Genomic DNA, 13,325 nt, shown 5'->3' with positions numbered 1-13,325 from the left:
TATTCTGACTAAAGGGCTTATTCTGTTTTCTTCATTTCATTTTCATTCAAGTTTCATCTATAATTATTTTATGTATTATTTAAATCAAGGACTGGGCAGTACCTTGAATAGAAAAGAGCACTGGACTAGTTTGGGGGTAGGAGGGAAGGAAATGTCTTTTAGCCAGTCCATATAGAGGGTCCACCACTGCACTAGGCACTTTACATATCTTGTTTCAGAAGTTCCAGCCCCACTACTGTTTCTGACAAAGCTTGAGTTGCTTCATTTCTAATGCATGGATAATTCTTCTCTCCCTAACTTCCATGATTATTGCTGAGATTCCAATAAGATGACATAAATGAAAAACCATGTATCACTATAAAAATGAACTAAGGACTTCCCTGACAGTCCAGTGGTTAGGACCTGGTGCTTTCATGTCATGGCCCCAGATTCAGTCCCTAGTACAAATATACAATGCCTTTAAAAAAATTAATTTGCCGTTTAGATAGCACATGCATCACAGTTCCATATCTGCACAAAAACTTTGTAGCCCTGTTATATTATTCCTTATCCATGATATACACAAAAACCATACCATGGTATGCATGAAAACGATGCATGAAAACAGTTGACCTAAGTCGGTTGTACTACTACCATATCGACAATATACAAATAACATACCTCGATGGTTACTGCAGCATTCACTACCCACTTTGAGTTTCTGTGATTGAAACCCTTTTGAAATGTATCTGTGTACTGTTTCTTCATCTATGAGTGGTTAAATAACTGAAGCAATCACTTGATGAGTTTTGGGTGCCTGCTTTTGGTTTTTGGTTTTTATAAGGATTCTATTAGCACTAAGTACTCTACCAGATGATGATGGTTCTTTGCCTTCATAATAGGCATAGTAGTTAACAATATCCTATACTCATCTCATAATGAAGGAATATTAGGAAATTAAGGAGGTTAAGCTTGATGGCTAATTGTGCTGAAGTGCTGGGCCTATCACTCTATGAATGTTGAGTATTCAGTGATGAAGCTTGCACCATCTTCAGTTAGAGATCTAGACATCACAGCCCATAGATTAATTTCCAGCTACATAAAAGAGTCTCATTTCATGTTGACATGAAACTTTTATAACTCAGTTGCCTAGTCTGCTTGGCACAATTGATTTCAGAAAGTATTGCTTAACCCATTCTGTGCCAAATTCTTGATATTACAGTTCACAATTAATCTAGGTTAGTATTTTTAGTGACTGTCCCTTGACTTTAACAAAAGATTGTCACTGAAAATACCAACCCAAAATCTGTAATTGTTTTCATAGCCTGTGTTATCTTCCTCCATACTTGAAGCAGTGTGATATCTGCCACTTGTTATCCAGGAAGGATATAAATGCTGTCATAATCTAATTATGAAAGGTCAACATCCATCACATCTGCCCACCCCACTTACCACCTTGTGTAGTTTTTTAACAAAAATTTCCTGGCAGGGGCCTTAGCAGCTGGTATAGTCACAGGACAGCCATGTCAACCTATATACATTCCTAGAAGATGGGAACTGAGCAAGGAAAAACAGAAAATAGTGCCACACTGTCTTCAAGTATTGCATATGATCACAAGCATAATAATAATATTTTGGCAAGTGAAACCAGTTGTATAGGTATATGGATGTGAATATCCTTGTAGGTCCTGAGTTAACTTTGTCCTGAGTTACCAGTATATTCTGTGCGACTACCACTAGTCACAGCAGTTTCCATCAGTTTAAAATTTGATTATTTTTGACTGAATATTTACCTCATCCCTGTTCGCACAGGGAAGACTTAGCAGGAGCAGAAGACTCCTAGCAACATAATCCCAAGGGTTTCTGGATTATGCAAGTTTTAGAACCATTTATGAGCCTGATCAGAGAGGTCTGCCCGCACTGGAAAGAACACATAGATACCGCCTATCATCCCGAGACTCAAGGAAAGTAACATTTTACTTAAGGATCTTCTTACATTACTGACGTTAAAAAGGAAGTATCTTTGACCAGTAAAAGTCAGTGCTGTTTTGGACATTTCAAAAATGTCTCTTGAAAGAAAAATGGAATTACAGTCAGCATCCAAGTAAATACAGATCGATGGCTCAGCCTCACTTTAAAGGTTTTATTTTGAAGTAATTTTAGGCTTACAGAAAAGTTTCAAAAATAGTATAAGGAGTTCCTGCATACCCTTCACCCGGCTTCCTGTAATGTCAACAACTTACATACCATACATAGCACAGTTATCAAAGCCAGGAAATAACTCTAGTTCGATACTATTAAGTACATTAGAGACGTTATTTGAATTTCACAAATTTCCCTCCTAATGACCTTTCTGGGCTCCAGAATTCAATCCAGGACCCCACATTCTGTTTGGTGATCATGTCTCCTTAGTCGTCTCCAATCTGTGACAGTTCCTCAGTCTTTCCACATCTTTCATGACCTTGGCACTTTGGCTGAATACTGGTCACTCATCTTCTAGAATGCTTCTCAATTTGGGTTTGTCGAATGCAGTGTCATGATTTGATTGAGGTCATGCATTTTTTGGCAAGAAAACCATAGAAATGATGTGCATATCATATTTGATTGTACTTGATGTATCTCCCGGAGAAGGCAATGGCACCCCACTCCAGTACTCTGGCCTGGAAAATCCCATGGACGGAGGAGCCTGGTAGGCTGCAGTCCAGGGGGTCACTAAGAGTCAGACACGACTGAGTGACTTCACTTTCACTTTTCACTTTCATGCATTGGAGAAGGAAATGGCAACCCACTCCAGTATTCTTGCCTGGAGAATCCCAGGGATGGGGGAGCCTGGTGGGCTACCGTCCATGGGGTCACACAGAGTCGGACATGACTGAAGTGACTTAGCAGCAGCAGCAGCAGCAGATCTATCTCCTCTCTCATGGTAACCTTTATCACCTGCTAAAGATGGTGTCTGCTGGCTTTTCTGCTGTAAAGTGATCAGTTCTCCTTTTGTGAAAATCGATAAATATCTTCATTTATTCAACATCTCCTCAACATACCATTGATTGAAGGGTCACCCAGTATCCAAGCTGTCAAACTGTGGAAAAGTATCCATCTTAGACGTCTCTACTTACAGTCAATCAAGAAAGATAGGGAGGAGAAAATGGACCATAAGAGAGAAACAGCAGCAACTGGCCACCAGAAAGACAGAACCCTGGAGAATGGAAAGCCCAAGAAATTTTGTGATGTGCTTGTCCTTGTCACCTGCTCCTATGGGGTGGCCCCTGTGCTGGAGTCAGCGCCACCCCCACCCCCCCAGCACCTCTAACTTCTGCATTAGGAAACAGACTTTCTGCCTTTTGTTTTCATGATAAATAACATTTCCCCCCGATTTAGAAAGTTACTCATCTTTATGAAGGGAAGGGAAAATACAAAAGAAATTTTAAAAATCGTACACAAGAAGATAAAAAGAAAATGTAATAAACTGTAATGAAATGTCATCTCCAGTACCACTGCCAACATCATGCATTTCCTTTCACTCTTTCTCGAATTGTATGTATGCTGCATAAACCTTGCCTTACCTTCTGCCTTCTTATAGACCTCTCTCCCTCTCTCACTCCCACTTGCTGATCCTGCAAAGTCAACCTCTCCCTCCCTTTATCTTTCCTGTCAGCTCCAGATTTTTCCCAGAGTATCAAAAAATATCTAAATACTGCCTGATCTTCTCCCATCATAGACTTTTTAAAAATATACCAATTATCATGGTTATTTTTTTCTGATCAGAAAATAAAAGCATATGCTTTCTAGAAAACTGTAATGTAGAGACAAAAATTTTTATGAAACCTAACCTGTAATTTCATTACCCAGTGAAACCCTTCCCAAGATGGTATCTGTCCTTTCAATATTTAATAAGAGCTGTTTCTTTTTTAAAAAAAAAAAGTTTCACTTGTTCCATGCAATGCAAAAGGCTTTTAAAACTTAGGAAGGAATGGTATTTTATAAATACATTTAAATTAAAATATATTATTTTTCAAATTCTATGAGGCCATCAGAAATAATGTTTATGAGAACCATGTAATAATAATAATAGTAATAAACTCTACCTTCTATTGACTACTATGTTCCAGAAACTTCACGTGCCAACTCTTTTCCTTAACCCTGTGTAGGCTTTCCCACTGATGGGTCAGGTTTCACCAGCTGTGTGGTCTTGGATAAGTACCCACCCTGCCTGTTCCTAAATTTCCTCCCCTGTGAAAACAATGTTCCTATTAGCACCCACCTCCTGAGTTCCTGAGCGTTCAGATGCGGTGGTGGCTCAGACGGTAAAGAATTCGCCTGCCCATGCAGTTCGATCCCTGGGTTGGGGAGGATTCCCTGGAGAACGGAATGGCTACCCACTCCAGTATTGCCTGGAGAATCCCATAGACAGAAGAGCCTGGTGGGCCACAGTCCATGGGATTGCAAAGAGTCAGACACAGCTGTGTGACTAACACCTGAGTTACTAAGCATTCAAATATGATGATCCACGTAAGGCACTTGTAATAGAACCTGGCACACCACAAGCATTCCAGACATGTCTTTTCACCAAATAAATTCCATTCTCCATTAAAGGAACCAGGGAATCCTGGGAGTAATGACTGATGCTGGACTGAGGGAGGAAAAATATGAGTGTGACATCTTGTGCTTCCAGAAAGTAAGGAAGTGCTTGGAAAAGGAAGGGGCCTGATAGCAGGACACTGGAGCCAACTTGAAGAAGCACCCAGTGAGCAAAGTGTCAAGCTCATGGAAGACGAGGAAAGACTGAGAAACTGTCAGAGATTGGAGATTAAATAAACCAGACAAATAAACACGATATGGGATCCTGGATTGGATCCTGGAGCAGAGAAAGCACATTCGAGGGAAAATTGGTGGAATTCAAATAAGGTCTCTAGTTATACTTAATAGAATTACAGTAAAGTTAATTTCCTGGTTTTGATAACTATGGTATGTATGATGGGTGTATAAGTCGTTGACATTACAGGAATCTGAGTTAAGGGTCTCCAGGGGCACTCTGTACTATTTTTGCAATTTCTGTGTAAATCTAAAATTATTTCAAAGTTAAATGTTTTAAAAAGAATTTTCTTAGTCTTGCACATGCACCTTCTGTCTTTTGGTGCTCAGAAATACAGTGGAGTATTAGTTTTTTTTTCATTTTTCTTTCTTCTTCTTTTAAACTCTGGGTGTGGTAATGAGAAAGCTCTGAAATCCATGCAATGGCTGATCCTGAAACTCACCTCAACTAGCTAGATGAGTCGGATAACTGAAATAGTTAACGAGAGCTCTCATACCCATAACAGCGCTTCACAAACCTAGCAAATCAAAAAGTGCAAATGCAGAATATTCAGTTGAGATTGTTACAATTTACAGATAGGAAACTAGAGATCCAGTGAGGGGGAGAGTCCTTTGCCCAGGGTCACATAAGCAGTAATCAAAAGAACCAGAAAACTGCAGTGTTCTTCCAGTCATTTCAGTCTTTTTTCCCATGGAGAAGAAGGTGATAAGAGAAAACATCATTTGGGATTATTGTGTTTTTTTTCTGTTTTTGACCTTTGCAGCATTCATTTAATTCTGAGGGGAAACATAGAAACACACTGCTCAAGAATATGGAACGCTTCACAAATTTTCATGTCATCCTTGTGCGGGAGCCATGGTAATCGTCTCTGTATCTTTCCAATTTTAGACTATGTGCTGTCAAAGCAAGCATTGGGCTATTGTTTTACTAAACCAAAAGCATCCAGCGCTTATGGTCAGGCTGTCCCATGTGACATTGGGATGCCCTGCTTTCGACGTTGTGTGGTTCTCCTTTACTTTTTGCTACTTTAGAAAGGGGGAAAAGTCATCTTTCCCTTTCCTAATATCCCCCTCATTTGTTGTTTCACAATATTGTGTTTAGATGAAGACTTTAAAGTTCTTTTATTTATTTCTTTGACAATCATTTTGGCTGTTAATTTTGAAAACAAGAAGGAAGAGGGGCCAGGGTGTTTTATTTTTAGAGCAAGTTCTCTAACGTAGTGATACTGTGCTTTTTTAAATCACTGAGAGTCAGAACACTGAGCTGTCTCTACTCCCTCACCCATCCTTCCCTCCAAACCCTGCACCACTGAGTTAGCTAGCCAGAATCGGGGATTGTAATGGGCTGTGGATCATGTATAGCTTCACTGCAAGAAACTCTTTGATGTCTGATGCCGTTATAGATATACTCATTAGTACAAAGTCCTGGCCAGCTAGGGAGGTACCTGTCACAGATCAGCTGAAAATATTGCAGTAGCAGGTCAGCCTTGTTATGGGTCAAATACAGTTTTGTAAAGGAACACAGAATCTAATCCAATGAATTTAAAATGTTGTTTTATGGAAGCATAGCTCAAGATCATTTCTCACTACCCCTTGCAGCCAAGGCTGCAGTTGGCTGCATAGTAAGAAAGGAGTTGTGATATAGCCAGGGGAGGTATTTTTCAACCACAATTTGATACCATTAAGATGGACCTTTTGTCACAGGAACCCCATTTAGTATGAGCGATCTGAAGTTTGAGCACTGTCTACTGTATGTCAACTCGTGTGTGGAAGAAGCTCTTTATATGTTAGGGACATAGATGTCAGATTTTACTTTATCATTTAATACTTCTCTCATGTCACATAGCTGTATAATCGTTACAAATACTTTTTCTCTACTTCACGTTTTTGTGAAATGTGAATCCAAGATACTTTTGTGCATCTGGAAATAGCAATTAGTTCTTCTAGGAACATGACTTTTCTCATATAACATCATTTACTCACTGCTGTTTTTGCCCTTACAGATTAGTTTTCTGATTGTAACATCCCCAAGGTTGCCTTGTTTTCCTCTGTCTCAGCCTGCCACTTGATTGTTGACCTACAGGGTTATATATTCCAGGGGAATTTTAGCTGTCTGTTCTTTCCTCATTATCTCTAAATAATCTTTTCATTTTTTTTCCTGTATTTCCTCCACTGTATAATAAGTCTTTGGTTTCTTAAATTTATGTTTTTTGTTCCTGTTCCTGTCCAATCCAGATTTGCAGCCCTGCGTAGGTTTTCAGTGTTTTTATTACTGTGCATTCAGTTATCAGCTCAGGGTCCAGTTTTACTGCTAGACGTAATGAGAAGTTTAACTCATGCTTTTTCCTATCTTTCTTGATACTGTTTTCTTAAAAGTCAGTAAACAGTTCCATTTGTTCTACAACCTTTTATTTTGTAAATAATCTCCACCATTTAGATTAACCATGTTGTTTAGAGTTCAAGTAAATGGTTTTTCCAGTATTATTCATGATGCGTTTCTATAACATGGCTTAGTGTTGTTTAGTTGCTAAGTCATGTCCACCTCTTTTGCAACCCCATAGACTGTAGCTCGCCAGGCTCCTCTGTCTGTAGAATTCTCCAGGCAAGAATACTGGAGTGGATTGCTGTTCCCTTCTCCAGGGAATCTTGCTGACCCGGGGATCAAACCCGGGTCTCCTGCATTTGCGGGCAGATTCTTTATTGTCTGAGCCACCAGGGCTGTGTCATGCCTACTCTGTTTAGTGAAGTAGATGTGACAATAGGATCCGTCAATTTTTGCAGCTGTTACTGGTTCATAAGCATGTCAATATATGCTTTCAGTTGGATTTTTTTCTATTGTAAGTGGACATTTGATTGTAGTTGAAACTCAAATTTTTATTTACACAGTGGGAATTGGTAGAAAATAGATATTAGCCTTTTGCTCCTGCCCATGTTCTTGTGGGTACACAGTAGACAGTGAAGGCAGTTTCCACACTGAAAACCATCCAGTGGCTTGAAAACATAGAGTCCGCAGTGATATAACACATTTCCTTAACTAAGACAGAACCTGTGTGTTAGGCATGATTTGCCTGCTAACTAGTTAAAACTAAGGTTCTGGTTTCTGTCTTTAGCATGCAGAAATGCAAACAGAAAACCTTTTTTCTCTGTGACTTTAAACTTCACCCATCTTTTATATGTGTCTGGGTACACTGTGTAGGCAGCATTGTAGTATCGATCATCTCTTATTCCATTCCAAATACATTTTGGAGATTATATTTTTAAGATGACATTGTTTTAAGATCACACTGTCATACTGTCTTAAAATTTTTGTTCATCCTATTTATGAAAAAAAAAATAGTAACCCTGAAGTAACCATTTGAGAAGTTTGAATATTTAAAAACTCTTATGTGATTTGAAAACATTTGCTAAATACCTATCCCAGAAGTTGTTTTTCTGTTGTTAATGTTTATACTTATCATAGTGAAAGTGAAGTCACTCAGTCGTGTCTGACTCTTTGCGACCCCATGGACTGAAGCCTACTAGGCTCCTCCATCCAGGGAAGTTGCCAGGCAAGAGTACTGGACTGGGTTGCCATTTCCTTCTCCAGAGGATCTTCCCAACCCAGGGATCGAACCCAGGTTTCCCGCATTGTAAGCAGACGCTTTACCGTCTGAGCCACCAGGGAAGTCCTAATACTTATCATATGCTTTGGTAAACGAACTTAAATCTTTTACCGTTTGTAAAAACATAATCTCTAGAGGGTTTTTTTTTTTTTTTGGCAATTTCCTGGTTATTTCACTTTTTCTCTTAGCCAGAAAAGCGTTCTATATGGACGCAAATTCAATTTTAACTTCCAAGCAAATGAAAAAACCTTTCTGTTAATTTTATTCTGCTAGCACTTCAACAAAGAAAGGATTTTTCCAGCTTTATTGAGATATAATTGACCTATAACATTGGGTAAGTTTAAGGTATAAAATGTGATGATTTGATACAACTATATACTGGGAAATGATTACCACAGTATGCTTAGTTAACACCTCTGTCACCTCATATAATTACTTTATTTGTAGAACATTTCAAGACTTACTCTCTCAGCAACTATCAAGTATATAATACAGTTTTGTTCACTATTGGCTTCCCTGGTGGCTCAGATGGTAAAGAATCTGCCTACAATTCAGGAGACCTGGGTTTGATCCCTGGGTTGGGAAGATCTCCTCAGGAGGAAATGGCAACTCACTCCAGTATTTTTGCCTGGAGAATCCCATGGTCAGAGGAGCCTGGCGGACTATAGTCCATGGGGTCACAAAAGAGTCAGACATGACTGAGCGACTAACACTCTCTCTGTTCACTATAGTCATGATGCTGTACATTATTTCCACGGAACATATTCATCTTATAACTGGAAGTTTGTACCCTTAGGTCATATCTTCCTATTTTCCCCACTCCCCTGTCCCTGGTAACCTTCCTTCTACTCTATTTCTATGGGTTTGGCTTTTTTCAGATTCCTCATGTCAATGAAATTATACAGTATTTGTCTTTCTGTGTCTAGTTGTCAAGGTACATGCATGTTGCCAAAAAAGGATTTCCTTCTTTATCATGGCTGAATAATATTCCATTGTATATGGTTTGGAATATTGTCTTGTCTTTCAAAGATGCCTTAGAGGTAGTCTTCATAAACACCTCTTTCTTCAGTGAACCACAGATGTAACCATGGAAATCTTTTATGTGAAGCATGGTATCAGCAATGGAATAAACATAGAAAATGCTGCCTTATAATAACAGCTCTGAAAAGGACTCCTTGTGTGGCCTTGAGCAAGTCATGAGAATCCTACTACCTCTGTTTCTCTTCATCCAAGAGCATGGAGTAGCACTCAATTTGCAGGATTATTGATTATGGTTTACTATAAGGATTTTAAATGTTAGGGATCATTTGATGCTGAAAGTCCTGTTAAATCCATTAAGAGTTCTATATACACCCAATTCCTCAAAGAAATTATTCACTCAGCAAATATTTATTAAAACCTACTTGTTAGGCAAGGACTGCACTGAATACAAAGTTGTGGAAGATGTGGTCCCTGCCTGACTTCCTAGTAGGAAGCTGCTTGTGTTATGTGCCATAAGCCAGGTACAAACTAATCATGAAAAGAATCCAAGGGGGGAGGCGGGGGGCTGGAATTACACCCAGCTATGGTGGTTAAAGAAATAGTCATAAAAGTGGTACCATGTGAGATATTCTTGGAAGGAGGGATAGGAAGAGATTCCAGGCAGAAAGGATAACCTCAGCAAAGATGGAGGAAAAACTGTAGCATGGCTTTGGGGAGTTGAGTGTTAAGTCAACCTCTGAAGTGTAGATCTTATGTTGGCAGAGGAGTAGCCTTAAAAGGAAGTGAGGAGTTTGAACTTGATTTTGTAGCTCTGAGGAATCTGACAATTTTTAAGTAGAGAAATGGCATCATCAGCCTATGTAAGATGAGTGGATAGAGCCAAAGAGACTGGCAACAGGGGAACCACTTAGAAAGCTCCTATTGAAGCTTAGAAAGCTTCATATTGATGAAATGAAATGATAAGAACTTGAATTAGCGAGAAGGAAAAGTCACTGATGGGTTTGAGATGTTGTTCAATCAACATGGTTAAGTAAGAGTGGGGTGAAATTTTACTTCTGCCTACTGCTGTTGTGTTCACCTCAATGTCCAATTTCATCACATTTGAAATGAAGATGTCTCAGACTTTTTTGGGGGGTTTCACATTAGATGATGTCATTTACCACCACCACTTTTGTGCCTAGCACACATAGTACATACATATTAGGAGCTTCAAAAGTGTTCATTGAATGAAACATTCCCACTTTGTTGCATCAGTTTGACAGAGGAAGAAGCAATATGGGCTTCCCTGCAAGGTGCCAAGTCATCTCTCCACGTGTGTCTATACTTCTGCTCCCAGTTCAGTTTTTACCTGAATATGAATGAAAATTGTGTACACCCATGTGTCAACATTGCTCACTCAGCCACATTTTAACCTAGATTTGATGGCCTCCAGATTGCTGATTTTTGTGAATTTCTGTCCCTTAGCATTATAGAAATGTTCCTTGGCCAAGCACCTTGGATGCTCTCCAAATGTTGCATTTTGAGTGTTTTTACCCTCTATGTGGATTTTTTTAAAAAATTGCTGAGTGGCCACTGTAACATATTGGGTTTCCCTGGTGGCTTAGACAGTAAAGAAGCTGCCTGTAGTGCAGGAGACCTGGGTTCGATCCCTGGGTCGGGAAGATCCCCTGGAGAAGGAAATGGCAACACACTCCAGTATTCTTGCCTGGAGAATCCCATGGGCAGAGGAGCCTGGCGGGTTACAGTCCATGGGGTTGCAAAGAGTTGGACACGGTTGAGCAACTAAGCACTGTAACATATTAATATCTTAAAGTAATTAGTGTGATAAGCTAGTAATATTCAAGCATCATTTTTTGCCTTTAAATGTTTGAAATTTAATTTCACAGTAAATGACTAGCTTGCAAGTAAAGGCATTCTTGGAAACACAATTAGCGCTAATAAGGTCATTCTGAGTCAAGTACAAGGTCAAAATCTGCAGAAAAGTGTTTTGTGTAAAAGGTAACTGCCTATTCCAATAAAACTATATATTTAAACTTTAATCAATAACAACTGTTCCGAATGTACAGTGATCTTTCAAAAGTCCAAAGAGTTTGAGCATGGAAAGGCAAAGAAAAATTCTTAGAGAGCCCATGCACTGACATTCTAAAATAAATGTACCTAGCAATCTGCTTTTTCAAAGAAATGGGGAAATAATAAGAAATGTGAAAGTAATTTCGAGATGGAATTTCAAAAAGGGATTTCTAGGCTTGTGCACTGAACCTTGGTATTTGTATGGTCAGTTCAATCTCTTATACCATCTCCATCTTCATCTCCATTTCACATAGTGATTTCAGTGTTTCAGGGCAGACATCCTGAGGCCTTGGGTGAATCAACACATGATTCAGTTAGGCAACTGACTCTAGTTCAAAAATAAGAAAAGTACCTGGGACATTATTAGAAAAATGTTTCAACAAAGAAGAAAACTTAAGATGGTTTTAAGTATTTAGCAGCATTCAGCTGATGTCGTTAATAGTTTATAATAATGTTCATAATTGTAACTCGCATATTTGGATAAGCAGCTGACAGCTAAGATGAAGCCAAGACTCTCTTTCACTCTTCCCAACTTCTAAAGGTGTCACTGTGGTGGCACATGACATTTACTCTATCTCTGAAATATTCATGATAAAATGTAATCATCACATTTCACTGTTCCTCCCCCAAATCACCTATTCTCCCACTAGAGAAACACATAAGAAAAAAAAAATAACATTACTTCCTAGCCAGAGATTGTAGAGAAAAAAGAGAGAAAGAAATTTGGAGACATCTATCTATCACTTCCCTGGTGGCTCAGATGGTAAAGCGTCTGCCTGCAATGCTTGAGACCTGGGTTTGATCCCTGGGTCAGGAAGATACCCTGGAGAAGGAAATGGCAACCCACTCCAGTACTCTTGCCTGGAAAATTTCCATGGACTGAGGAGCCTGGTAGGCTAGGGGGTCACAAAGAGTCGGACATGACTGAGCGACTTTACTTTCTTCTTTTCTTTCATTACTTTCATCTATTGAGAGAGGCTTTTCATTCTGAAATACTTCAGCTCCAATAATAATGTATTTGAAACAAAACCAGAATGAAAGTGTAATGAATAACATGCTAATGAAAGAGGGGGTGATAGAGAAAGGGAGACTTCCCCAGAGAGAGAATTATTTGTGCCATTTTTATCACAGATTATAAACTCTATTATCAACTCCTTGGCTTTCCTTGAAGCAAAAATGAAGAACTCTGATTAATTACGGCTCAGAGACATCTCGTTCTCCCCATCAGATTTCTCCTCCTCCTCAATAGCGTCTCTAGACCCCTATTTTAGCCACCTTTGATTTCTATCCCATATTGTCAAGTGCTAGAGCCCCTCTCAGCAACAGTCCCAGGCCCCTGCAATTGCAGGAGAGATAAGATATATAAACTCCTTGTAGGCAGGTTCCCTGCCTTACTCTTCGTGTCTTCCATAGTATCCAGCAGTCTTTTCACAGAGAGGTGCTTATTAACCAGTGTACTTTCTTTTATCGAGCAATAAGAACAATGCAGTTCAATACATTTTCCTCTTTACAGTAGTTATCAGAAAGCTCAGAGCTACACTTAGGGCCCAGCTGAAGCGATTAACCTTATCTAGCTTTTTGAAGTTTTTGATGTAATTGCCACCACCTTCCCCATTATATCACTCTGATTCTTTAGGCCCATGATAATGGTGTTTTTGGAAATGTGTCCTTCTTATAAGTTATTTCCAAGCCTTTTGGGGAGAATGTAGTTGTGTAACTAGTGAGAGGGCAAGGGAAGAGGTTAATTCTATTTCCGAATTTCTTGTTTGTAGCTTATTAAGCTGTTTGAGTGTTTTTTTTTTTATTTTTGACATGTCAATGTATTACAAGCATTCAGTTCAGTTCAGTTCAGTTCAGTTCAGTCGCTCAGTTGTGTCCGAC

General features: G+C 39.2%; 1 protein-coding gene and 1 non-coding gene across 5 annotated transcripts in view; one reads left to right on the top strand and one right to left on the bottom strand.

Annotated features, from left to right (window-relative positions):
* Positions 1–13,325, top strand: part of MBNL3 (muscleblind like splicing regulator 3) — a 117,896-nt gene that overhangs the window by 52,246 nt on the left and 52,325 nt on the right. The window lies entirely within an intron of this gene.
* On the bottom strand, positions 5,598–5,700 carry LOC122436127. Its single transcript, XR_006267896.1, has one exon. It is a non-coding gene; the product is annotated as a U6 spliceosomal RNA (small nuclear RNA).

The sequence above is a fragment of the Cervus canadensis genome, chromosome X (assembly GCF_019320065.1).
Source record: "Cervus canadensis isolate Bull #8, Minnesota chromosome X, ASM1932006v1, whole genome shotgun sequence".
NCBI classification, from domain to species: domain Eukaryota; kingdom Metazoa; phylum Chordata; class Mammalia; order Artiodactyla; family Cervidae; genus Cervus; species Cervus canadensis.
Note: the sequence above shows the minus strand (reverse complement) of the source record. Positions and strands in the feature narration are given on the sequence as shown.